The sequence below is a fragment of the Galeopterus variegatus genome, unplaced genomic scaffold, assembly GCF_000696425.1.
Source record: "Galeopterus variegatus unplaced genomic scaffold, G_variegatus-3.0.2 Scaffold3644, whole genome shotgun sequence".
NCBI classification, from domain to species: Eukaryota; Metazoa; Chordata; class Mammalia; order Dermoptera; family Cynocephalidae; genus Galeopterus; species Galeopterus variegatus.
The window spans coordinates 186,461-214,436 of NW_007729755.1; the positions used below are offsets into that span (position 1 = coordinate 186,461).

A 27,976-nucleotide genomic window follows, 5' to 3' on the forward strand; every position below is an offset into this window, starting at 1 on the left:
AGCTTTCAGCTTTTCCCCATTCAGGATGATATTGACAGTGGGTTTATCATATATGGCTTTAGTTATGTTGAGATACTTTCTGTCTATACCTAACTTATAGAGGGTCTTCTTATCTTCAGTGAAGTCAACATACTCCTCGGTATTTTCACATATATGGCTTTAATTATGTTGAGATACTTTCTGTCTATACCTAACTTATAGAGGGTCTTCTTATCTTCAGTGAAGTCAACATACTCCTCGGTATTTTCATTTTTTTTTTCATAATAGAGTTATTTTCCTTCTTCCCTATACTGATTCTCAATCACCACTACTACCAAGCCCATCCCACTGCAGGCAGAGAACTCCATTTATCTAGAGCTGAGATTCTTAAACAGCAGCGAGTCAATGACGTTGACTTCAGTTTGCCAGACGGTGGCGGCAAAGTACCATGAAATATCACAGCTGGAAGGCTGGGGAGCTCTCTGGTGCGTGGGTTTGGCTATACCAGAGCTGTTCCAGCCAAAATCTGCCAAAAGAGGACATTATCTTAGAACGGAGATGCTTGGCTCTATATGTTCAAAGTCATGATAATATCTGGAAATTTCCCAGAGAATCAGCTTAGGAACTTATAAACAAATGACAAAATAGAAAACTTACTGACTTTGGATTAATACAAATTTCAGGTTGAATATTTCATGGCTTTAAAGCCAGGTGAAGGGCATCCCCAAATAATTATCTCTTTATTGAGCTCATTAAATTTGCTTGATCTCATCGCTTTCTCCCTCCTAGTATACTCAGTGAGAATTCAAAAGATTTGGTTTGTGATCACAGATATTCCACTCATTTACCTGTGATTTAGGGAAGATGTTACTTTGGGGGATCTCAGTGTAATCATTTCCAGAAGGGAGAGTCCTCATCATCTCTATGGCCATTTTTATTTCTGATTTTCTATGATTTCTGATAGCTCCTTCTTTGACGACTTCCATTTTTTTCTGAACTAGAACCACACTAGAGACTCTCTACTTAAGTTCATACTCTAACATTTTAGACAGGCACGTCTGGTGTGGTGGTGAAGAACATGGGTTCTACAGTGGTCGTTTCTTGGCTGTGTGACTTTAGGCAAATTATTTAGGTTCCCATTGTGCTTCAGATTTCTTTAAAATTAATGATTAATTTATAATCATTAATATAAAAAGATTATATTGGATATCTCTCAGAGGTTTACATGAGAATATTAGTACCTAGAAGTATACGAATTGATTATATTAATATACAAAGCACTAAGGCTCGTGCCTGGCAAATAGTAAGTTTTATATATACATTATCATGTTAAACATTTATTTAAAATGTGGATAAAATAAGAATTGGAAGGGAAGTCCTAGTAGATTGTACTTATTTTAACCCATTCCCCAAGTAAACTATATTCAGGGCATGAAACTATATGAAGGGCTAGCCTTCAGAGTAGAAGGGTAGTTGTTTTCTTGCCCTTCTGCTTAATGGAATTAGATTAGTTATTAGGCAGGAACATTCCCAGCCACAACCATAAAGTTCACTACCTGCTATTTCACCAATGAAGTTTCTAACACGTAAGGTTTTAGGATCCTGATCCTCAACCAGGGCAGGAAGGTGCACATAAGAATCTTTGCACATGATGGAGCAGAGGGAGTGGGCAATTTGAAAATGGCCCTGAAGAAAGTTGCATCCGAAGTTTCCTAATTCTTAGCCCCTGAGAACTGTTTTAGAGTCCTCATTGCAATGCTTATGTTTTTGCAGAATCCCACAGGTTTTGGTATGATGCATCTTTATTTTTGTTAGTTTCAAGAAATTTTTTGACTTCCTGTTTAATTTCTTCTTGGACCCATAGATCATTCAGAAGTCTGTTGTTTAGTTTCAATGAACTTGAATGGTTTCCCAAATTTTGCTTTCTATCATTTTCCAGTTTTAATCCACTGTGGTCTGAAAAGTTACTTGGAATGATTTTGATTTTTTTTAAAATTGGTTGAGACTTGTTTTGTGACCTAACATGTGGTCTGTCCTGAGTATGTTCCATGTGCTGATGAGAAGAATGTGTATTCTGTAGTTGTTGGATGAAATATTCTGTACATGTCTGCTAGGTCCAATTAGTCTAAGGTTTAGTTTAAATCCTGTGTTTCTTTGTTGATTTGTTACCTGGAAGATCTGTCCAATACTGAGAGAGGGGTGTTCAGGTCACCCACTACCATCATATTAGGTTCTATTTGGGGGTGTCTAAAAGTATTTGCTTTACTATCTGGGTACTCCAGTATTGGGTGCATACATATTTATGATGGTTATGTATTCTAACTGGACAGATCCCTTTATCATTATATAATGACCTCCTTTGTCTCTTTTTATGGTTTTGGTTTAAGGTCTATTTTATCCAATATATCAATAGCTACTCCTGCTTGTTTTTGATTTCCATTTGCATGGTATATCTTTTCCATCCTTTCACTTTTAGTCTGTGTGCACCTTTTGAAGACAGCATATAGTTGGGTCTAACTTTTTAAACCAGTCAGTTGGTCTGTGCCTTTTGAATGGGGAGTTTAATCCATTTACATATAAGGTTGTTATTCACAGGTATTGCTTTACTCCTTTCATTATATTGCTTAATGTTTAGATGTTTTAAATGTCATGTGCTCCTTTCTTCCTCTTTTATTTTTCATCTTCAATGTTAGGTGGATTTTTGAGGTGACATGATTTATCTTCTTTCTCTTTCTTGTTTCTATTTTGGTTTTAATGATGGGTTTTGCTCTTTCATGTAAATTTTTTATAGTGATTATGGTTTTTCAGATTCCAGATGCAGGACTCCTTTGAGTATTTCTTACAGGACTGGTTGTGTGGTAGTGAACTCCCATAATTTTTGTTGTTCCAGGAAATACACTATTTTTCCCTCATTTCTGAAGAATAACCATGCAGGATATGGAATTCTTGGCTGGCAATTTTTTTCTTTTAGTACTTTGAATATATCATCCCATTTTTTTCTGACCTGTAAGGTTTCAGTTGAGAAGTTGCTGTTAGTCTGGTGGGGGCTCCCTTACAGATAACTTGGCACTTTTCTCTTGCTGCTTTTAGAATTCTCTCTTTGTCTTTGAGTTCTGCCAATTTGACTATAATGTGTCTTGGAGAGTATCTTTTTGGATGGAATCTGTTTATGGATTTTGGGGCTTCCTGGAAGTGAAGGTCTGCATCTCCCCCTATACCTAAGAAGTTTTCTGTTATTATTTCCTTGAATAGGTTTTGAATACCATTTGACTATAATGTGTCTTGGAGAGTATCTTTTTGGATGGAATCTGTTTATGGATTTTGGGTCTTCCTGGAAGTGAAGGTCTGCATCTCCCCCTATACCTAAGAAGTTTTCTGTTATTATTTCCTTGAATAGGTTTTCAATACGTTTTCCTTTCTCCTCCTCTTCTGGAATACCCATGATTCAGATGTTTGTGCACTTGTAGTTGTCTGCTAGCTGTCTTAGATTTTCTTTATTTTTTTAATTTCTTTTTTCCTTTTTTTTTGGGGGGGGGGTTGTTATTTGTTTTATCTGCCTGCTTCTCTTGCTGCTTTTAGAATTCTCTCTTTGTCTTTGAGTTCTGCCAATTTGACTATAATGTGTCTTGGAGAGTATCTTTTTGGATGGAATCTGTTTATGGATTTTGGGTCTTCCTGGAAGTGAAGGTCTGCATCTCCCCCTATACCTAAGAAGTTTTCTGTTATTATTTCCTTGAATAGGTTTTCAATACGTTTTCCTTTCTCCTCCTCTTCTGGAATACCCATGATTCAGATGTTTGTGCACTTGTAGTTGTCTGCTAGCTGTCTTAGATTTTCTTTATTTTTTTAATTTCTTTTTTCCTTTGTTTTTTTTTGGGGGGGGGGTTGTTATTTGTTTTATCTGCCTGGGTTATTTCAAAAAGACTATCTCTGAGGTCTGAAATTCTTTCTTCTGCTTGCTCTGACCTGCTGATCAAGCTTTCTGTTCTGTTTTTTATTAAATGCTTACATCAAAAAATGGAAACTCTTCAAATAAATGACCTAACTCTATGCCTCAGAGAACTAGAAAAACAACAATGATACAATCCTAAAAATAGCAGACAGAAAGAATTAATTAAGATCAGGGCAGAACGAAATGTACTAGAGACCCCAAAATTAAACAAAAGATCAATGAAACAAAAAGTTGGTTTTTTGAGAAGATAAATAAAATAGACAAACTATTGGCTAGGTTAACAAAAAAAACGAAGTGAGAAGACCCAAATAACAAAGATCAGAAATAAAAAGGGAGGCATTACAACCAATACCACAGAAATACAAAGAATCATTAGAGATTATTATAAATAACTGTATGCCAACAAATATGAAAACCTGGAGGTAATGGATAAACTTCTGGAAACATAGAAACTACCAAGACTGAACCAAGAAGAAATAGAGAACATGAACAGACCAATAACAATGAGATTGAAACAGTAATCAGCAATCTTCCAACAAAGAAAAGCCCAGGACCAGATGGCTTTACAGCTGAATTCTATCAAACCTTTAAAGAATTTGGGCCGGCCCGGTGGCGCACTGCTACAGTGTGCCGCTTGGGAGCGCGGCGGTGCTCCCGCCAAGGGTTCAGATCCCACATACAGACCGGTTCCCGCTCACTGGCTGAGCAAGGTGCGGGCGCAGCACCGAGGGTTGCGATCCCGTTGCCGGTCCCGGTCCGGTACGGGTGCAACACTGAGGGTTGCGATCCGTTGCTGGACATGAAAAAAAAGACAAAAAGGAAAAAAAAAAAAACCTTTAAAGAATTAATATCACTTTTCTTCAAACTTTTCAAAAAAATTAAAACAAAAGTCATGCTCCCAAACTCATTCTATGAGGCCAGCGTCACCCTGATACCAAAACCAGATAAAGACACAATAAAAGAAGAAAGGCTAATATCCTTGATGAATATAGATGCAAAAATCATCAACAAAATATTAGCAACCAGAATACAGCAACACATCAAAAGAATTATATAGCATGATCAAGTGGGATTCATTCCCCAGATGCAAGCACAGTTCAACATATGAAAGTCAATAAATGTGATACACCACATCAATAAAGTCAAGGGAAAAAAACATATGATTATCTCGACAGATAAAGAAAAAACATTTGACAAAATTCAACATCGCTTCATGATAAAGACTCTCAGCAAATTAGGCATAGAAGGAAATTATCTCAACACAATAAAAGTCATTTACCTATCACCAACATCATCCTGAATGATGAACAAGAACCAGAACAAGACAAAGATGCCCACTCTCACCACTCTTATTTAAACTAGTATTGGAAGTACTAGCCAGAGCAATCAGGCAAGAGAAAGAAATAGGGCATCCAGTTTGGAAAGGGCAAAGTCAAACTATCCTTGTTTGCAGAAAACATAAACTTATATATAGAAAAAAACAATAGTCTCTACCAAAAAACTCTTAGAACTGATTAACAATTTCAGTAATGTTGCAGGATACAAAACCAACACCCAAAATCAGTAGTGTTTTTATACTCCAGTAACAAACTAGCAGGAAAAGAAATCAAGAAAGCAAGCTCATTCACAATAGTTGCCAAAAAAATACCTAGGAATCAATTTAACCAAGGTGAAAGACCTCTACAATGAGAACTATAAAACACTACTGAACAATATTAAAGAGGACACAAAAAGGTGGAAAGACATACCAAGCTCTTGGATGGGAAGAATTAACATTGTGCAAATTTTCATTCTACCCAAAGCAATCTACAAATTCAATGCAATCCCCATCAAAATACCAATGACATTCTTCACAGAAATAGAAAAAGCAATCCAAACATTCACATGGAATAACAAAAGACCCTGAATAGCCAAAGCAATCCTGAGCAAAAAAACTAAAGCCGGAGGCATAACACTACCAGACTTCGAATTATATTACAAAGCTATTGTAACCAAAACAACATGATACTGGAATAAAAAGAGACACTTGGATAAATGGAACAGAATAGAAAACCCAAGAATCAACCCACAAACTTACAACTGAGTGCTGACAAAGGTAACACGAACATACATTGGGGAAAAGACTGCCTGTTCAATAAATGGTTGTAGGAAAACTGGACATGTACATGCAGAAGAGGGAAACTGGGTGTGTGCCTCTCACAGTATGAGTTGAGTATGGTAAACTCAACTCAAAATGGATTAAAGACTTAAATATAAGTCTTTAATCATACAATTACTGTACAATTCAAACCATACAATTACTATAGAAAAATATAGGAGAAACACTCCAGGATGCAGGACTGAGCAAAGACTTTATGAATAAGACCCCAAAAGTACAAGCAACAAAATGAGATTATATCAAACTAAAAATCTTCTGCACAGCAAAGGAAACAATCAGCAGAGTGAAAAGACAACCTATGGAATGAGAGAAAATATCTGCAAACTGTATATCTGACAAGGGATTAATATCAAGAATATACAAAGAACTCAAACAACTATACAGTAAAAAAACAAAGAATACAATTAAAAAATGGGCAAAGGAGATGAAAAGTCATTTTTCAAAGGAAGACACACAAATGGCCTCAAAGGAAGACACACAAATGGCGAACAGGCATATGAGAAAATGCTCAGCATCACCAGTCATCAGAGAAATGCAAATCAAAACCACATTGAGATATTACCTCACCCCACTTAGACTGGCCATTATTAAAAAGACTGAGAATAACAAATGCTGATGAGCATGTGGAGAAAGGGAGACCCTTCTACACTGTTGGTGGGAATATAAATTAGCACAGCCATTACGGAAAACATTATGGAGTTTCCTCAAACAACTACAGATTGAACTACCATATGATCCAGAATCCCACTGCTGGGTATATATCCAGAGGAATAGAAATCATCAGGTTGAAGGGATACCTGCACTCCCATGTTCACTGCAGCTCTAATTACAGTAGCCAGAATATGGAACCAACCTAAGTGTCTATCCATGAACAGCTGGGTAAGGAAAATGTAGTGTATATATATACACAATGGAATGCTACTTAGCCATAAAAAGAGTGAAATTCTGCAATCTGAAGCAACATGGATGAGTCTGGAGAAAATTATGTTAAGTGAAATAAGCCAGAAAAAGAAAGCGAAATACCACATGTCCTCACTCATAACTCGGTGCTAAGAAAGAAGGAAGGAAAGAAGGAGGCGGGGGGGAGAGACCACAACAATATGTTGAACTTTCAGAAGGAGAGAACAAACCTAAGGATGCTAGAGATGGTGGGGGGGGAGTGAGGGGTCAAGTAAAGGGCATAAAGAAAAATCACAATTTGTAATAATGGATATGCTAATAATAAATAAAAAAATTTAAAACAATGCTAATATTCTGCAATGGAGTCAACTAAAGGAAAGCAAACTAATGAAAACAAAACTGGAAAGAGGGTGTGAAAAGAGTTAGAGTCAGAAGAAAAGACAAGAAATGGTTTGAGAAGGTGGTCCAAACGTGGATTTATCCTACTTCATAGTTTTCTTTAGGTTTCGCCCTGGGTTACCGTTTTCGTAAATATCTAAGACCCCTTTAAGAAAGTAGTCACGTCAGTCAGTGTTACTTAGGGACGGGAGCTCCAAATCCAGGTTAAAGTGTAAATGCCCTAATGGGTCCACCAGCTCGTCTCCCCAGCCTGGCCTACCCAGGCAGCAATGAAGTCCAGCTGCAGCCCTCCTCCTGTCCCAACAGCCTAGGGTAGCAGAGAGAGCAGAAGATTTTCTTGCATGACTCTTTTTCTTCTCTAAAGCAGAGTTCAGAGACCAATGGCCAATAATTTAACCAATCATGCCTACGTCATGAAGCCTCCATAAAAATCCAAATGACAGGTTTGGAGAGCTTTTGAGTGGCAGACAGCTGAACACATGGAGGATCCTGGATGGTGGCACACCTGGAGAAATCATGGAAGCCCTATGCCCCTTCCCCATACCTAGCCCTAATCATCTTTTCATCTTATCTTTTGTAACACCCTTTATAATAAATGGACAAATGTAAAAAATAATTATAAAGCAGGGTTCGGAAACCTGATGTCCACTAAATTCTAGTAAAAAAGGAAAGCAACTTGGTAGCAAACCCACAACAATCGTATGTAGATACTTTGTGCTCCCACAGCCCTGACCTTGCAGGTATCCTTCTAGTCCCGCAGTTGACTGTGGCTCTCCGTGTCTGCAGTCCTTGCCCCGTCTCCACCTCACCTTAGGCCTTCCTTCTTATCCCGATGACTACGATAACTTCCTACACAGTCTCGCTGGCTCCGGTGCCTTTTTATGCTAATCTATGCCATTTTTCTTAGCTATGATAATTTTTGTGAAGTTCTAATTATGAGTGGGTAAACAAATAAATGATGTGTTACTCCCACTTCTGCAAGACTAAGGCATAAGATTGATCTGTTGCTCTGCTGTTTGTTCAGCTCCTAAGAATAGATGTTCTTACCCAGAATATGTGATATCACTTTTAGGTATGTCACAATGATTGGCAAAGTACTACCTTTTGTAAGTAATTGCAATAAATGATGTGTTACTCCCACTTCTGCAAGACTAAGGCATAAGATTGATCTGTTGCTCTGCTGCTTGTTCAGCTCCTAAGAATAGATGTTCTTACCCAGAATATGTGATATCACTTTTACGTATGTCACAATGATTGGCAAAGTACTACCTTTTGTAAGTAATTGCAACAATTTAGCTATTTGTTAAATTGGAGCAGATTCAGGAGTATCTAAATAATACAGGCATAATTTTCACTCATTTAAACTATGATAACATTTCTTGAGGGACATAGAAAAAAGTGGAATTATTGCTATCCATATGGAAATCATATATGAGGTATATTTTAACATGCAATCCCATCAGGTTTGCCAAGAAAGGAATTGTTGCCTGTTGCTTTCAGGGAAATTGCTTTTTGAAGGAGAGATAAAGATAAGCAAAGTGTTGGCTGTGGTATAGAAGGACTCTCTTTTTTCACTCATTTACAGGTTTCAGACTCCATGTCTTTTTTGGTGTCTTGTGCTTTATTCAGAAATCTTCTTCAGGTTATCCACAGAGAAGTCATAGTAAGCCATGGCAAGACATTAACAGAATTAGTTGCACACTGTCAGCTATAGATAGATAAAAATATAAATAAGTAAAATGATCAAACTGTCTTAGAATGAAATCAGATAAACTTCAATTGCTTATCTACTGCCCAGAGGAAGGGTCTTTGTCTTCCTGTTTATTCTTTGCTTTTTTCTCCCAAATATTTGAAGTAGCATTGAATTTCGTACCAAGGGCCACAGTAGACTGTTGCAACTTCTTGCACTCTTGCAACCTGGTAGGGAAAACACTTTTAGACTTCCTTACAGAAGTATTGTATTATGATCGTTAGAAATAGAGAATTTAGAGTTGGAAGAAATAAAAAGATAATTTGGGTCAGTTCATCCTCGACCTTCAGGCAGTCAACACCTAGCCAAAACCTTCATCAGTCCTCATACAGGCTGCACTTTCCAACCTTCACATACATGCACATATTTCCATAACTATGAAAGATTCCAAAATTATAAAAATTATTAATACATTTTTTGAGTTTTTATTAAGAATGATACAAGGGAAAATTCAAAGCTTTAGCAAAAGTTTTGAGAGATTCACACAAAGCACTCACCTAACGCACTTATACCTCCCCCTCCGCCTTTTTTGTTAATAGCTGGCAAATGTTGTTGGCTGTAGAGTTAAGCTTTGAGACAAGCAAAGGCTTCCCCAAAGTTCTATTGTTCCTAAGCCAGTTTGGGCGTGTCTTTTACATTCCACAACTCAGCTTCTGACACGTGTGCTGAACCGGCTAGCCTTTAAAGACTGACAGTTGGTAACACAACTAGTCCTCTCTCAGATTTTACTTCAGATGTTCCCTTCCCACGTCATTTCCCCCAGGGCAAGAGGTAACCACAAAATAAGAAAGCATCAGTCAACCTGAAAACCCCATCAAGCGTCCGTATGTAAGTGAAGGCTTCTGAGGATTGCAGGGGGGTAGCGATCATATCCCAAACCTGACTCAACGCACCTGCAAGGTGCAACTACTGCTGATCTAAGCTGACAAATACACACCCAAGGATGCCCTTCCTCCAGAAGTGTGTTTTGACCCAGTTAATGTTTTTTATGGATTAGAGTGGCTTGGAAAGAGTTACATCAAAAGAAGAGGGATACCAGGATGTTTCTTTGTGGCTCTTTCTGTCCGCCATTGTTCCAAATGAAGTGCTCCGTGGGTTTAAAGGCTTGTCCCACATGAACTCTCCATTCTGACTAGTCTAAGTAGAAAGACAATGCTTAGGTTGAGACGGGAGGAAAGGTCATGTCTCTTTTATCCACTTGGGTGGGCGGGGGGTGTGGTGCTGACGACTGCCGTCCACTTCGTCCATCTCCCTGGTGACCTCTGTGCAGACAATCTTCCCATCTCTGACCACCCAGCAGTCAGGTTCAGCAGGCAGTTAACGCAGGGTCTTTGGAAATCACTTAACTTCCAAGCATAGTTTAGAGACTGTGATTTTTTATCACAGTACCAAGTGCCAGTGCTTATTGACTGGCAATGGCTTCCTAGCCCAGTGTGTTGAAAGGATTCCTGGATGGAATCTGTGCTCCAGGATATGAGTGGCATGACTGAGTATCAGTACACGTGCAGGGTTCAGGAACAAGTCATGGCTCGTGCGTCACTCTTTTCCATCTTAAAGCAGCTCCTGTTGCCCACTTAATCTATTAATTTCAAACATTCTTGCATTTTTCCTCATAATCACCCTTCGAAATTATGGTATTATCCTTGTTTTGCAGAAGAGCAGACCATTTGCTCTTGTGTTATTTCCAGATTTGGAAATTCACAAAGGTTTTGTGACACATCCCCTGTAAGTTCAAGATTCCTCAAAAGTCAAAGTTAATAAGAAAGGAGCATTGAAGGAAAAATAAAGTAAAAAGAGGTGAAGTCCAAGGAGAATGAATTACAGCCTGATCAGTATCTGCAGAAAGGAGATGGGACTTGTATAGCAATGTTTTTTTAGAGTTCTAAAGTGGCTCCAGACCCTGCCTGTAGCAGAAAGGCTCCTCAGATGCTACACTCTCTGGTGAGATGGGAGGGGTGATAAATTACAAAGGTATAGCAGTGACTCAATAGGTGCTTATTTTAAGCACACCATATAGAACTGAAATCCTCATTTATTCTCTCATTCTGTAGAAGAAAATCAAAGAGTTTGCTACAATTCATACTTCGGAATTAGTCTGTAATAAGAATCCCAGCCTCTCCTTAGCCAAGGACTTAGAAATGTCTCAATCAATGGGAGTGGTCCAAAAATCATTTGTGAAGACATATTGAGCCAGTTCACTAAGGTTTCTATGCTATTGCAGGAACAGCAATAAAGTTAATGAAAAGTGGCACAAAGGAATTCACCACTGGTGCTGCAAAAACACAGGATCAATTTTCAAAGAGATGTGGAAGCACGGTTAGCATCTCGAGCTTTTCTACCAGGTAAGAGCCTCAGAGGACCCTGATCCTCTACAGTTTCCTGAGAATCACTGGGCAGTAAAAATTTTGACTTAAACAAGAATATTTGCTTTATCAGCTCCTATACTGACCAATAGAATTGTTCCTCTTCAAAATAAATTCATCTCCACTTCCCCCTACATCATTAAGCTAAGCAAATGTATCTTCCCCCATCGTGGCTTAAATCATCAGTTCTCATAATAGCCAAAAGTTATATACCCAATTTTCTTTCACATCTCCTTTCAGGCATTCTAGAAATGTAGGTTAGGGCCAAATTTCAGGTATTCCCAAGTGACTTTTCCATTATTAATTCATTTCCTGTTTCCAGTGAGTTGTTGATGCTAGTGCCTTAGATTTTCCATCCGAGAAACAGGATTGACGATTTCTTCCTCCCCTGCTCTCTTTTCCCTACAGCTCTTTAGTACATTAAAAACTCCATTAACCAGAAAGCATGGTTAGAGGTAGACAATGATCTGCTTAGTTGATCATAAGTAGAGGGTCAATCCAAAAGTTCTATCACTCCAAACTTTAATGAAGAGAACTCTGTAATATGTTGGCAACATTTTCATTTCACAGGGATAATATGCCAGGAAGATCTTTAATGATTAAAAATTGTGATTGTCCAAAGGTAAATATTATTTTATCAGTAGAACAGAGCCATTATGCTCTGGCATTACATAATGTAATAAATACTTTATAGTATTTTTGTAATTATTGAATGAGATTATGTATTTAAAGCACTTTGCTGGTACCGCCATTATGTAAAACAGTAAGGAGGTTCCTTGAAAAACTAAAAATAGAAATACGATGTGATCCTGGGCCGGCCTGGTGGCGCACTGCTGCAGTGTGCCGCTTGGGAGCGCGGCGGCGCTCCCGCCGAGGGTTCGGATCCCACATACAGACCGGTTCCTGCTCACTGGCTGAGCAAGGTGTGGGCACAACACCGAGGGTCGCGATCCTGTTGCCGGTCCCAGTCCGGTACGGGCGCAACACTGAGGGTTGCGATCCGTTGCCGGACACGAAAAAAGACAAAAAGGAAAAAAAAAAAGAAATGCTATGTGATCCAGCTATCCTATTTCTGGGTATATATGCAAAGAAAATGAAATTAGTATCTCAAAGAAATTTCTGCACTACCATGTTCATTGTAGCATTATTCACAATAGCCACGATATAAAAACAAACTATGTGTTCATCAGAAGATGAACAGATGAATAACATGTGAGATATGTATGGGTATTATACACACACACATATGTGCATTATACACACACAATGAAATATTATTCACTATTAAGCCAAGAAGAAAATACTGCTATTTGTAACAACATGTATGAACCTGGAAGACATCATGCTAAGTGAGGCAAACCAGACACAGAAAGACAAATATTGCACAATCTCATGCATAGGTGGAATCTAAAATTGTCCAACTCAGCAGTCCTCCCCCTGCCTGAACAGAAAGATATGACTCACTAGTGGGGACCCAAGTGGAGGCCCCCAGGTAGGCTCCCCAAACCCAAAGAGAAGGTAGGAGTGCACCACAAATAATGCTTCTGCGCAGGTAGTCGATCACAGCCACCACCACAGCTACTGGTGCCACAAGGATGGCTCGCCACCACCGTAGCAGCCAGAACCACCCTGCAGGCAGTCTGCCTCACAATCAACTGCATTGACACAAGAAGAGTCACCAGCAAAGCCTGCAAAAGGAGGAGGAAGTCTTTCTACCAACTTCTCTACCACATGACCAAAAATCAATGTAGAGATACTAGAAATATGAATAAATACAAAAATATGACACCATCAAAGGAATACAGTAATTCTCAAGCACCAGACCCCATATAGCAGGAAACCATTGAAATGACTGAAAAAGAATTCAGAGCTACAATCTTGAGAAAACTCAAAGAGATAAGAGAAGATTCAATTAGAGAACACAATGAAATGAGAAAAAATATCCAGGATACAGAGAAAATTTACAAAGACATTAACATCTTCAAAAAAGAATGTAGCAGAACTCCTGGGACTGAATGATTTATTCAATGAAAAAAACAAAACAACAAAAAAACACACAACCAATCTCTTAAGCAGCAGGTTAGAACAAGCAAAAGAAAGAATTTAAGATCTCCAAGACGGTCTTTTCAAAATAACCCAGGCAGACAAAAAAATAGTAAAACAAATTTTTTAAAAAACATAGAAAATATAAGAGAACTAGCAGACAACATTAAGTGCACAAACATCCAAATTTGGGGTTTTCCAGAAGGGGAGGGAAAAGAAAAGGCATTGAAAATCTATTTGATGAAATAATAACTGAAAACTTCCCAGCGATAGGGAGAGACACGGACCTTCAGATCCAGGAAGCTCAAATATCCCCAAACAGATTCAATCAAAAAGATTCTCTCTGAGACACATTATAGTCAAACCAGCAAAGCTAAAAGACAAAGAATTCTAAAAGCAGCAAGAGAAAAGCATCTAGTCACCTATAAGGGAGCCCCTCTCAGACTAACAGCAGACTTCTCAACTGAAACTCTGCAGGCCAGAAGAAAATAGGATTATATATTCAAAATACTAAAAGCAAAAAAGTGCCAACCAAGAATACTATACCCAGCAAGGCTTTCCTTCAGAAATGAAGGACAAATAGTGTATTTCCCAGACAGACAAAAACTGTAGGAGTTCACCACCACCATATGACCAGACATGCAAGAACTTCTCAAATGAGTCCTGCATCTGGAATCCAAAAAACAATAATCACTTTTACAAATACACAAGAAAGAACAAAACCCACTGATAAAACAAAAATGAAAATGAGAAAGCGAAAGAAACTAAATCTTACCATGTCAAAAAAAAACCAACAAACATTGAAGATCAATAACAAAAGTGGAAGAAAGGAACAAATGGTATTTTTAAAAAGCAATGGAACATGCCCAGGGTCCTGAGGTAGGAGCCAAGGACCACCCCTCCAGACTCAACTAAGCAATCAATGGAGTACACCCAGAATCCTAAGGCAGGACCCAAGGGCCACCGCACCACCCACAACCAGGCAAGAAGCACACCAAAAGCACCACTTCCATGCAGGTGTCCCACCACAGCTACCACCATAGTCATGGCTGCTGCAAAAGCAGCTCAACACCAATCAGTAGCCACAGCCACCATGGAGGTGGCCCGCCAGACACTCAATTGCACTGACACAACGAGAGTCACCACTAGAGACCAGAAAAAGAAGGGGATGTTTATTTTTATATCAAAGTGCTCTCCAATTTCCCTGAGATTTTTCTTTTCACACATTGTTTATTTAGGAGAGTGGTGTTTAATTTCCACACATTTATGAATTTTCTAAAATTTCCTTCTCTTACTGTGGTCAGAGAATGTCCATGATCTTAGTCTTTTTAAATTTATTAAGATTTGTTTTGCAGCCAAAAAAAGAAAAGAAAAAAGAAAGTAAGCATTTAGACACACATAGCAGTATAACAGAATAAGATTATGTCTGCTGAACAATAATAAAAATTTTGAAATTAAAAATATATATATATGTATATATATTTTTTTCTTTTTTTTAATATCTAAACAAAAAGCAATGAAATTCCAGGAGTAAAACAACACCTGTCAATAATAATCCTAAATGTAAATGGATTAAACTCCCCACTCAAAAGACAGACTGATTGGATTAAAAAACTAGACCCAAGTCTATGCTGTCTTCAAGATACTCACCTCAGCTGCAAAGACACACACAGACTAAGAGTGAAGGGATGGAAAAAGATATGCTACAGAAATGGAAATCAAAAGTGAGCAGGGGTAGCTATTCTTATACAGGATAAAATACACTTGAAACCAAAAACCATAAAAACACATAAAGAAGGCCACTGTATAATGATAAAGGGATTTATCCAACAAGACAACATAACAATCATAAACATATATGCACCCAACATCAGAGCACCCAGATATATAAAGTAAACACTATTTGACCTAAAGAAAGAGATAGACCCCAACATGATAACAGTAGGAGACCTGAATATCCCTCTGTCAGCACTGGACAGATCATCTAGGCAACAAATCCACAGAAAAATACAGAATTTAAGTTATACTTTAGACCAATTGGACCTGGCAGGTGTCTACAGAACATTTCATCCAAAACTACAGAATATACATTCTTCTCATCAGCACATGAACATTCTCCAGGATAGACCACATGTTAGGTCACAAATCAAGTCTCAGCAAATTTTTAAAAATTGAAATCATTTGAAGTATCTTTTCAGACTACAACTGATTAAATCAATAACAAGTAAAACTCAGAACACTATAAAAATACATGGAAATTAAACAACAGGCTCCTGGATGACCTATGGGTCCAAGAAGAAGTAAAACAAGAAATCAAAATATTTCTTGAAACTAACATAGACAAAGACACATCATACCAAAACCTGTAGGACACTGCAAAAGCAGTACCAAGAGGGAAGTTCATTGCAATAAACACTTAATCAAAAGAATAGAAAGACTTCAAATAAACATTACACCTAACATTTCAGAGAACTGGAAAAATAAGGACAATCCAATCCCAAAAGTAGTAGACAGAAACAAATAATTAAGATCAGAACAGAACTAACTGAAATAGAGATCCAAAAAATGATACAAAAGATCAATGAAACAAAATGTTGGCTTTTTCAAGAAGATAAACCAAATAGACAAATCATTATCTAGGTTAACAAAACAAAGAAGTGAGAAGACCCAAATAAAAAAATTAGAAATGAAAAAGGGGACATTACAACTGATATCACAGAAATACAAAGAATCATTAGAGATTACTGTAAACAACTATATACCAACAAATATGAAAATGTGGAAGAAATCGATACATTTCTGGGCACAAATTACCTGGAGTGAACCAGGAAGATATAGAAAACCTGAATAGACCAGTAATGAGCAATGAGATTGAAGCAGTAATTAGCAGTATCCCTACAAATAAAAGCCCAGGGTCAGGTAGTTGTATTGCTGAATTCTACCAAAACATTAAAGAGAAATTAATACCAATTCTCCTCAAACTATTCTAAAAAATTGAATCAGAGGCAACTCTCCCAAACTCACTTTATGAAGCCAGTATCACCCTGATACCAAAACCAGACATACAACAAAAAAAAGAAAACTGCAGGCCAATATCTGATGAAAATACATGCAAAAATTCTCAACAAAATATTAGCAATCAAAATACAGCAACACATCAAAAAAATTATATACCATGATCAAGTGGGATTTGTCCAAGGAGTGCAAGGATGGTTCAACATATGCGAATCAATGTGATATACCACATCAATAAAATCAAGGACAAAAACCATATTATTATCTCACTAGACACAGAAAAACTTGACATCCCTTCATGATAAAGTCTCCCAGCAAATTAGGTATAGAAGGAAAGTATCTCAACACACTAAAAGCCATATATGTCAACCCATAGCTTCTATCACAGTAAAAATAACAAAGAACCCAATTAAGAAATGAGCAAAGGAGATGAATAGACATTTTTGAAAGGAAGACATACAAATGGCCCACAGGTACATGAAAAAATGCTCAACATCATGAATCATCAGGGAAATACAAATCAAAACCACACTGAAATATCATGTCGTCCCAGTAAGAATGGCTATTATCAAAGAGACTGAGAATAACAAATGCTGATGAGGATGTAGAGGAAGGAGAACACTTCTACTCTTTTGGTGGGACTATAAGCTAGTCCAGCCATTGTGGGAAACAGTATGGAGTTTTCTCAAACAACTACAGATAGAACTACTGTACAATCCAGCAATCCTACTGCTGGGTATATACCCAAAGGAATGGGAATCATCACGTTGAAGCAATACCTGCACTCCCGTGTACATCCCAGCTCTATTTACAATAGCCAAGATGTGGAACCAATCTAAATGTTTACTGCTGGGTATATACCCAAAGGAATGGGAATCATCACGTTGAAGCAATACCTGCACTCCCATGTACATCCCAGCTCTATTTACAATAGCCAAGATGTGGAACCAATCTAAATGTCTATTGACAGATTTCTGGATAAGGAAAAGTGGTATATATACACAATGGAATACACTTAGCTATAAAAAGAAATGAAATTCTGCCATTTGCAGCAACAAGGATGGGCTCGGAGAAAATTATGTTAAGTGAAATAATCCAGACACAGAACGAGAAGTACTGCATGTCCTCACTCATAGGTGGGAACTAAGAAAGAAGGAAAGAAAGAAATACTACACTAAAATGTTGAACTTTCAGAAGGAGAGAATAGACCTATGTTACTAAAGTTAAATATGAACAGATCAAATTCTTGGTGATTGCCTTAAAGAATGCCATGGAGCTCCTGAACTATATCATAAGTTCATGACATTTAAGTCTTCAGCAGATCTCCAGCACAAGCCTCTGCTAGTTGATCTCATGGTAGAAGAAGGTCGAAGATTATTTTTAGTTCATAAAAAATAAAAATATAGTCCAATGCATAGAAACACAGTGTAGAATGATGGTTGCCCAGAAATTATGGGGTGGAGGAAATGGGGAGATGTTAGTTAAAGGGTACAAAAATGACTTGGTTTCTGGTTGCTAATAAGTGCTCATTGAATGTTTCTTATTGCTGCAATTGTCAATTCTTGTATCCAGGAAGGTGTATGAATTTTGGCTGAATTTGTAATAAGTGCAAAGCCTTCCAAGGATGTGAATTTTTAAATGAAACCTTTACTTGATCTTGTTGTGATATATTTTTACTTTTCCTTTTTATACATGAAGAAGATATTTCTAGGATTCTGGATTGGTGGGTGTGGCTAATGGTGGTTTTATTGCACCTTCCCCACAGGTGGGCAGGCATTAAATGTCTCTGCCACCAAAGTTGCCGCAACTTCATGTGTGAACTCTCTGGGAGGAATCTAATAAAAGTCTTGGGAATTATGGTTTCTGCCTTTCCTTGCCTTCCATTCCAGGTTTTTATGAAAAAAAATGTAAGAAAGGTGCTAGGGAATTTCAGAGATTTGGATTTTGCCTCACTATTTCCAGTAGCAAACAGCTACAGACTAACATTGGAATTTACAGATGCCTGATTTTTCATTGCGAATGGTTAGTAAATAGGCGTTTATTGAATACCCTCAATGTGCTAAGTAGGCAGCATGCTTGATGCTTTTATAGTTATAGAAATTGTGTTTCAACTCCCATGCAATCTAGTTGTACAAACAAGACAAATTCATGTAAAATACATCAGAGGCCAAATAAAGCAGCTTTGAGTGCTCCAGTGATGGTTCTGACGAGAGGTCCAGAGGAAGAAGAGGTCTATAAGGGCTGCATAGATTGTTTCAGGGAACCTTTTGTGGAAGGTGGAATTTGGAAAGGTGGGAGAAGGTGGGAATCCAACTACTGCGAGCAATGTGACATGGATAAGGCGTGGGGTAAACGGGACACCTTCCATGAGCCAGCTAGCCAGCCTGAGTAGAGGTGGAGATGCTTGGTAGCGTGTTGTGATAATATCTCACATTTCTCAAGAGCACATTCTTGGCCATTGGTGCTGCACATGCCTGTGTATATGTGGGTGTGTGTACATTATGTTTATGTTGATGCAACATTTTTAAAAAGGATGATTCAAATTTGAAAATTGTGTTAAGGATATGAAGGCAACATATGTGATAACACGGAAAGTGCTCTAATTATGTTTATACTTTCATTTATTCTTTCCCAAGTCTTCTCTGTGACAATAAAGGGTTGGCAAGCCCTGGACAATCAAAAGCTACAGAAAATCCTTAAATGCAATTTTGGCCATTAGGTTTCACTGGTTTTTCCCATTATTCTTTAGCACAGCTGTAAAACCAAAATAATTTCACATATTGGTATTTTTCCCATTGTCTTTAATTCCACCATTGTCTGTGATACACAAGGAAAATAGTCTAAAGCAGGCATCTAAAAGGAGAATTGATCCAGACGACCTGGTCCAACTGCAGACGTGGCCCGTCAGCCCTGTGTCTGGTTAGGGATCTCTGAGTCGAGTCACCCATCCAGATCATCTCTACAGTGGATGCGTAATTCACGTGCACATCCTCATTCAAAAGCAAGATTTGTTCATATGAACTATGGAGCTTAAAGAAAAAACTAACCAGGGCCACACTGCTGTATCTCTTAGACGGCAGTGTATGCTTGGATAGGTAAGTGCCATTTGAGGGTAAATTTCTGTGATATTTCATCAGTGGAGTTGGTTAGCTCAGGTAAGTACAGCATGAATGAATCACTAAGAAATCCTGCTCTCCCTTAGTACTATAAAACAGGGAAGTTTGTTTGTTTTGTTTTTGTTTGTTTGTTTGTTTTGTGGGGCAGAGATAACTCCAGCTAGCAGCTTGGCAAACATATGTCCTTGGTAACAACAATGTGGTAAAATAAACTGGATGGCTTAATAAAGACAAGTAAGCATTATTGGGAAAACTGTAAAATGTGTGGTTTGTGCTATTTGTGACTTGTTTTTGATGTGTTAATAGTGTTATATTCACACACCAAAAACACCATGATATTATTCATAGTTTTGCTGACAATGGGCTGGATGCTTTTGAAGATGTAATCTTCAGGCCACCACTAGTCAGTTTTCCAGTAAGTTCAGAAATGATCTTCTATTCTTTGTACTTAAAACACTTCAGATAGCCTTAACATATACAAAAGTTATAGTCCAACATTTCCTGCATCCCTCGTGTCTTCCTTTTCCCATAGAATAAGCAATGTGATAAATAGCGGTTAGCATCTCAGACTAGCACACAAAATACTACTGGTAGTTAAATACATATTTGTTGAATAAATAAGTAGACAAACACTTGCTCTATTCACTTGAGTTCTGTGTCCTTAAATCAAGGGATCGTGTAATATAAGAGAGAAGAGGTCACTATTTCCTTTTCCTTTTCAGGGAGACAAATTTAGACCTATGTGATATTTCACGACAAATGAAAATGCCGCCCATTCACCTCGGGAGCGCTCTGCCCACTGTCCCGTTTCTTTTCTGTGCCCGCCACACTTTGGGTGAGTTTAGGGGCATTCTGCCCACATCACCTGCTCCACAATTATTCACTCTTCTCTGCCTCTTCTCTATCAAAACTCACATCTTCAGCAAAACTGATTTTAATTAGATTTTTCATCTTTAAAATTGTATATTTTCAAAATTTTAAAAGGACACGTAAAATTAATATATTTGTGAAGATAAAACCACTTCTAGTGTATTTGTTTCTCATCTTTTTTCCCATTTGAGAAGAGTTTTTCTCATCAAACACAAATGTGCTAAACTTCAAAGCTGGACAAACGCTTTTGTGATAAATCTTTTGAGTCCTTTCATCCTCTGAGAAAAGGTTACAGTAGATGTAAATTCATAGTCTCTGGAATGACCATTTACAAAAGTAAATAAGGGATATTTTCTTTTAGAAGAAATTTTCAGCATCTTAGAGATTTCTTCAGAAACTCTTTCGTGGTCCTGAACAGTTTGACAATAAAATTCGATTGTACAGCTGGGATCCATTTTTCAAAATGACATCTTTTCGAGAGAAGAACAGTGGAACGTCTCAGTAGGGAAGTCCTCTGTGCTGACATCTATAAAAGACTGGCAGTAATGAGGGTCCATGTAAATCAAACTGTCGTCTTGAAATCCAGCGCAGCAGAGTGACTCTTTAGGCCGGCCACCAGTAACCCCCACACAATATTCTAGGCTTAAAGCCCCTTCCACCAACTCTAAGGAGCTGGTGTTGGTTCTTTCTCCACCAAGCCTAACAGGAACTAGAATAATAACAATTTTGTTGTCTGCATTATCAGAGGTCATGGAAGCGTTCTGTTTATCCATCACATCAGAATTGTAAACGGTACGATCTTATGCAACATGAATAGTTATTCCTTGTAAAGCAGGGTGTCTTGCATCTTCAACTGCTTTTCTTAAAATGTGAGTGACCACAGCTGGTCCATCCCAATCTTCAGCTTTTTTCCCAGACTTCTTTCTATATTCTATTAGCTGAAGAAAGCACAAGAGAGTCAAGCGGGAATCACCAAAACAACAGATAATTTTCCTGTGATAAATTTCATTTTGCATTTCATGATCAGAATATTTCCCAACTGTTTTTTTCAGAGAAATTGTTGGGGGTTTGAGTTCTTTCCCCTGAAATCAAATCAAATGGTGCAGTAATTTTTTTTTACAGTGTGGGAAGTCCATGACTGACAGTCAGAATTTTCAATATTCAAAGCATCAGGCCAGGTCCACACTGCACCAAGAAAGTGCAGTCTGAGCCCTTGAGCCAGCAGCATCTGTCCAATTCTCAATGTGCAGCCCCAGCCACAGTCTGTTGTCCAAGCTGAGGCTTCCACTGAAGGAAATTCTTCCCCGTAGGCCAGCCGCATTCTAGAAATGAAATCTTTATGAAATTCTTCTACATTTCCCACAATTCTGTGTTCTTCTATTGTACATCCTGATCTTGCAGGTAATATTTTATATTCATCTTCGTATTTTAAATGGTGACATGTTCCAAACAATAATACAGGGGAATTGCTACTAAAATACGTCTTTGTTTTCAATACCTAACTGTATTCCATGTTGTTCCAAGCAGATATAAATTTAGTTTTTAACTTGTCAACTTCATCTGTTCTCATGGCCTCCATATTCAAATTCTAAAGAACAAGCCATGGCTTGATTGCGTTTTTCCAAAGAATTTAATCTTCTGCACTGACCTCACACATGGCTTCTATCAAGTTCCTCACACATGACTTGAGGCAAAAACCTTCACTTGTGCGACACTGCGTATTCCATGTTCACAGATTGTGCAAAGTCGTCATCATAACCAAACCGGGAAATGTTCCAGCTCTAGCAGCAATCAACACAAAAGCAGTCCACGCGCACCCAGCCACTCCAACCTCAGCACTGCAGCTGCAGTTAGACATTAGAAAGAAAAGACTTAAATAGACCTAATTCATATTATGTTGTGACTAACCAACAACACCATAACCACACTAAATCATTCAGTCTTTTAAAAGTAGGTATTTATATACTCAAGTAGATGTCGAAAGATATCATTGAAACAAGGAGAGGCAGAAATTTTTAAGCAGTATGTGAAAGGCCTGGGTGAGGAGAGGAAACCATTTTTAATAGAAAGGTTTGTCTTCCTTGGACATGTCAGCCTTTCCATGGAAATCCTTCCTCTGGGTCTGTTTAAGTCAGCTCTTACAGACCATATTGAAATCTAAATACTTCCCCACGTAACTTCCCTTCCTACTATGTCTTAGTAATGGCTATGAATGAGACCATACTTATAATATCAACTTTATCTTCATACGCTTCATGTTCTCTTAGAGGTAAGAGATCATAAATGTTATGTTTTCTCTCTTTCCCGATGTCCAACCCAACCTTGGTTTCTTAAAGGCCAAGTGGCCCTCAACTATCAGCATGAGCAACACCTCCCAGAGCACACATGAGCCCCAGATCACCAGCCCCGTTAGCCTTTAAGCTTCAGTTTCTTCATCTGTAAGGTAGAGATTATATTAGAACCTAAATAATTGAAATATTATGAGAAGTGAATGAGACAATGCAGATTAAGCTCTTGTGCAATGCCTACCACATAGTAAAAACGTGGCAAGTGACAAATGGTCTGTGGTGTCATTGCCACGTTCCTCCCTGGCTCTCAGATTTGCATGCTTTTGCATCCAGCTTCTTTCACAATTCAGGGGAAGGCTGCACGGTTCAAGACCTCCCACAATTTCATTCACTGTCTGCTACCACCATCCACAGACCATCAGCCCCATGGAGCATGTCAGCAGGGTGTTCGCTGGAGATCTCTAAAGAAGTAAGTCCCACTGGTGCAGACACTTTGCCGTGCCCATGTCTGCTTGCCACCCTCTCTACAGAACATGTTTTCTATGGCAATCCCAGCTCCTTTCTTGACTATTTATCAGTGTCTTCCAACTGATAAACACCACTGATCTCGTGGCAGTTTTTAGTTTCTGAGTGAATTACAGGCCATCTAGAAGGGCTGCAAGGACAGGCTCTTCCAGGCCAGAAGCTTGTTAGTACATAGTGCACTGATCGTAAGGACATAGGGAAATCCATCACTTAGGAGATATTGTTTGTTTCTCTCCTGGCACACCCATTCCCATGCCAACATAATTTATGCGCAAGCGTGACTCCTGAGACACGTGTCCCTGTGACCTCGCTTTCCTGCTTCTTCCTCTGCTCATGCACTGTTCTCTCAGGAAAGGCATCTGGACCCTTCCTTTCTCAGCTCTGCACACGTTATTGGATTCTGTGCCCATGATCATCCAGACAAGAGAATCACCACTTCTCAGCCTCCGGGATGTCTGAACTCCTGCTAAGGGCCAGCCGCCAGGGCCTGGGCAGGGGCGGAAGACTGAGTACGAGTCACCATACATCGCTCTTCTCTTCCCATGTCACATCTGAGCTCTCTACAGAAACTGATCATATGAGATTATCCAAGAAGTTACTTTCTTCCTTTTTTTTCATATTAAGCTTTTAAAACTACTTTCTCTCTAGGCTGGCATAGACTTTTTCTGTTTGAATGTAATGCAGCCCATAGCTAGTAAATCAAAAGCATTCTTTGATTTTTTTCATTTATGTGTGCTTATTGGGAATGCCATCTCTGTAGCATTTCAAATCCTGTTCTGGAAATCCACATTCACTTAGTTAATACTGCATAGCCAGCATTTCGTCTTCCAGGATTACTTTTCACCAAAAGTACAAATAGCACTTGTGCTCCCAGTCCTGTGGTTTCCTACCTGAGAGTTCAGAATTTCTAAAGATGCTTTGCTCATTTTAACTGATGGTGTTATTTGGAGAGTGAGCGTCTCCTGCGAAGTTTATTTAGTATCTTCATAGAGTCTCCATATGAAGACCAAAGAGAACAGTAAATCAAAAAGGACCATATACAGTTGTAGGACTGGAACAGGAGTAGACACAGAGCCTGACACACACAGACACGATGAGCCTGTGTTCCAAAGACAGACGATAGAGCAAGGGCCACAGGGAATATAAGATTAAGAATTTGGAAAGAACGAGCTAGGTGTTTTCCTTTAGATCCTCTAAATACCTCTTTTCTAGTTCTTATTTTGTGTCTACAGATTCCTGAGAAGCAGTCTGCCATGACCCTGGCAAAGAACCATACATATAGCAATAATCCATTAAGTATGCATTAAATAAGTTAATTATTTAGATTAGCAAACAATATTTGATTGTTGTTTCTAAAAAATAGCAGACAGCTTAACTCCAGGCTTCATAACAGCATCAGAGTAGTTTGCAGAAAATCCAGCCTATCTCTTGCAGTACACTTGTCTTCCTCACCACGTCCAGCTTAACAGGCTGCAGTAAAGAGGCACAAGGCACTTTTTAAATATCTTTGTGACTCTGTGGACAGTTCTTAAGAAAAATGAGGTCAAATTCTCCCAGGAATTGTGGGGTTGGAAATTTCCATTGATTGGCTGGGTGGCAAGGTAAGGAAGCAGACCTCATAACATGGGAATAAAAACTGCAGTGGGATGACTGATAATTTACTGTGTGTATATATTTATTTACATTAATTAATTAGTGTTTGCATGTTCTCATTCTTCATCTCATTTATAATCTCCTAAAAGGCACAGATGAGCCCTTAACTGTTAAGGATCGTATACAAAAGACCAGCTGGATAAGACAAGGTGAAGGTTGTGAGAAGCTTAGTCACCATTTCTAAGTAAAACTATTCAAAGACTAAGGACGTGGCTTGCACAGTTTCTGGGAAAAAGAAATGTGAAGTGGGAAAGTGCCACTGGCTTTTCATTTTGTGTTCTTTGCCCTCGTAATGACACCTGACATCATCTCTCCCAGGGGCTCACAGTCCCCAGCTCCTTCGTGTCCCCATCAACTTCTACTATTTGAGCCTTCATTTGCAAAAGCAGAAGTATCAAATATTAACCTTTCCAGGGTGGCTTTCCTTTCTTCATGGTTCAAGGACTTCAAATAAGGAAAAAAGCCCTAAATGAGGAATTTCAGGCACCCACCAGAAGGGGAGTTTTGATTTTGGGTGACATCCAGTAAAGGCCTCCTGTGTATATCTAGAACCACACCTCGTAGCCTATTGCATGCTATGGTATGTTATTTTTTAGGTTTCAGAAAGGATGACAAAGGAAGGGGCCACCTAGCTCTGTGGCTGTGGTAAGTGCTCCAGCAATGGGCCATCAAGGGTCAGATCTCAGCTCTGCAGTTCCCATGCTGTGTGGCCATGGGCAAGTCACTTGCTGTTCTGTGGCTCAGATCCCTCATCTATAAAAGAAATCAGTCCAACCTCATAGGGTTGATGAGAAGATTAAGTGTAACACTCGTAGAGAGATTTCTAGCATACAGTAAGCACTCAATCAATGTTAGCAATTATCACTACACAAAAGACAGGATTGTCTCACAAAATAATTGAACCCATGGTCTGGAGAATCACCTTTGTCAAAGCAGCTTTCTGCTAAAATTGCATTAACATTCTTCATTTGTCCCAAAACCAAAAGTATAATTAGGAAAGATAGAGGACTTAAAGATAAATGCCATTTCGACTTAGATCTGGGGTGCGGCAGACCTGCAGCACAAATCACCTTTAATAATGAGACAGCTGGACCAAGCTCCAGTCTCCCCAAGAAGGAATATGGTCTTTGTCTCCTACCAATAACTTTTTTTAGCCCTTTCTCTAAGGACATGAGAATATAAGAATCCCCAGCCTATGTTAGACTCATGCTTGGCTCCGAAAGGCCACACTGGCTTTGATAGTGAAAGTCAAGGGCAAGACCATGCTGTCCTCCTCAGCTCAGCATCAAATATGAGCCATGTTTGACCAATATATTACTGGCTTTCATGCAGGTATTTATAACTTTTTTTTATAAACTTACCAACAGCAAATGAGTTGTGAGTCTGTTAACAGTCCCCAAATAATTGGGAAAATCTTTCTTGCCAAGAGAGGGTTAAGAAAAGGTGTGTCTAACACACTCCTCTCCGGCCACTTCCCTTTCCCTCCCTGCTCCCCACACCACATCTGGTTGGAGATGTGAACCAGGCAAGCAGAACTTCAGGGTTGCTGGGTAGCCTTCCAGCTCAGCAGCTGTCTCCTGCACATGCGCAGCTAGCAGGACAATAAAATATTGTTCATTGCTTCTACCCCACAACCAATTAGGTCAGCTGTAAATATTGGAATTGCTTGGTAAACATGCTGGAAGATTGTGCTGACTTGTTAATATAAGTGAAAATGTAATTAGATTTATAACACATTTTTTTTCCAAACCATAATTTACAACAACAAGAGAAAAAAAAAATTCTCTTGCAACTTGCTGAAATACCATTATTAAAATGCACATGAAAAGTCAATTATGCCAGAGGGAGGTATTTAAGAGAAGTGAGTTTCCATACCCTGGGATTACACTGTGGGGATTACATATTTCTTATTTGGTTTTTTCTCTGAGATCTTTGCTGCTGCCAAATGAAAATGAACAGATATTTTACTTATTTCACTCTGAAATGCCGCTGCAGATAGCGCGAAGAAGTAAACTAAATAACCTGGCTCCTTGGAAACCTACTCTGTTCTCCTCAAAACCCCAGGAAAAGCTGAGTAGTCACCATTCTTTTTTATGTATAAGCCTGTCTCTCTTTCAGCAGTAGTCATATTCCTTAAAACATGTGAAAATCAAATATTTTTTCAAACGTTATTCTGTTTTACCTTCTAAATGAACAGATTATTATATGGAGTTCTGTGCGGGTGCCCTTATAACAAGATGAGCAATACTCCTTCATTTTTACTTTAAAACCTGGGGTTTACTCTGCTCCCAGGATGACAGATGGAGTGCCACTCTACCTATCCTCAGGCAAGGGAGGCACAGAGTAATGTGACATTCATGTGGCATTAGAGGCCCAGGTGTCACCACTTGCCCTCCCTGGGCAGGAGATCTTGGTGTCTGCACTGCCTATGCAGGCACCTCTGCGTGCAGGTGGGGCTCGGCCCTTCTTCCAGAGGCTGAGGTTCTAATCCCAGTTCCAGCCTTGACCCAGCCAGGTTGCTGCTTCTCTGCTTTCTGGTTTCCTCATAATAAATGTAGGTATTATTGTACCTCATCTGTGTTTGAGGTTCCAGTGGGGAAAAACCTAGTTAAAAGAAAAATCATGGCCTCAAACTTCTCCTAAAATGTTCAGTTTAGATAATGGAAGAAATTTTTAATAACATATTTTTTAGAATTGCTACTGCATATATTGCAGATAAATTACTCTTTGGAAGGACGGAGATTTTGGTGTTGCCATATAAGAATCAATCAGTAAAGTAAATCACATATATTTGTGTGTGTGTTTCTGCGAGTATACATTTATATTTTATACATACCAATATGTACGTACATACATTACAAATGTACATATACACAGGAATATCTAGAAGAGACAAAATTGGGGAGCGGGGAAGTTTACAGACTTTGATTCAAAGTAACATCATAATCCAGTGGTATGGCTTAGG

At 38.7% G+C, this 27,976-nt stretch overlaps 1 pseudogene; it reads right to left on the bottom strand.

The window, feature by feature from the left end:
* The window catches only part of LOC103601238, a 34,790-nt pseudogene extending 12,666 nt beyond the window's left edge, over nucleotides 1-22,124 (bottom strand).
* Nucleotides 22,125-27,976: the final 5,852 nt, after the last annotated feature.